The following is a 968-nucleotide window of genomic DNA, read 5'->3' on the forward strand; positions in this document are numbered from 1 at the left end:
CTTGCTGTGCAACTGCGAAGTGGAACTTGTTTGCATCCCTCCCCAAAATCCTGTAGCTGGAGTACTGCTTCTCCCCATGCCCCAGTGCCCTGCCCCTAGCAATGAGGCAGAGTCCGCGCTTCCTCACTTTTTCGGGGTGTGAAATCAGGGCTGCGCGACGCACTGGCCAGCTTCCAGGGCACTTCGGCACTTGAATCCCCGAGGGAAAAAAAAAAAAAAAAAAAAAGCAAACCAAAAAAAACAAAAAACAAACCACAAAACGTGGGCGGGGACAAGGGGTACGGACATGGAGAGGCCCAAGGGCCACAGGCTGTCGCAGGCCAGCTTCCCCCGGGGGAATGCAGCGTCCCTCAGCACACGCCGCTCCCGCGCAGCCCGGCGGGACAGACTCCAGCCTGCCTGGTGCGCCGGCTGCTGCCGCCAGCCCCCTCCTGGCCCCCGTACCAGGGGCTGAAAAGACTCTGCAGTGGGGGGGATGTCTTTGTTTCTCCCTGAACTCCCCAGGCAATTTGCAGTGCTTCCGTCCCCCATATGGGCTAGTTCAGCCTTGCCGGTGCATTGCCTTTCTGGGCTACTGATGTTGTCGTTGTTATTATTATTACTACTACTACTACTACGTCCATGTAGTCCTTGACAAATTGCCCCCGAGATAACCTTCCACCGGCCCCCGGGGGAAGGTGAAGCCTGGGGGGCTCGTCCCCCCCCACCCTGGCCGCGGTCGGGCACCCAGGCGGACAGAGCTGCCCTCTGCCCGCGGCTGGGGGAGCGCCGGGACGCGTCACCGTGGCGAAGCGGGCAGGGGTCCAGCGGTGGCAGGGGTCCCGGGGCACGCTCGGGAGCCCCCCGGGGTGCAGCGCGGCCGGTGCCCCGGGAGCGGCGGGGCCGGGCGGGCGCGGTGGGAGCGCGGTGACGGGGGGCAGCGCGCAGGCAGCGCGGAGGCAGCGCGCAGGCGCGGGCAGGGAGCACCC

The sequence above is a fragment of the Serinus canaria genome, chromosome 2 (assembly GCF_022539315.1).
Source record: "Serinus canaria isolate serCan28SL12 chromosome 2, serCan2020, whole genome shotgun sequence".
In the NCBI taxonomy this organism is placed as follows: domain Eukaryota; kingdom Metazoa; phylum Chordata; class Aves; order Passeriformes; family Fringillidae; genus Serinus; species Serinus canaria.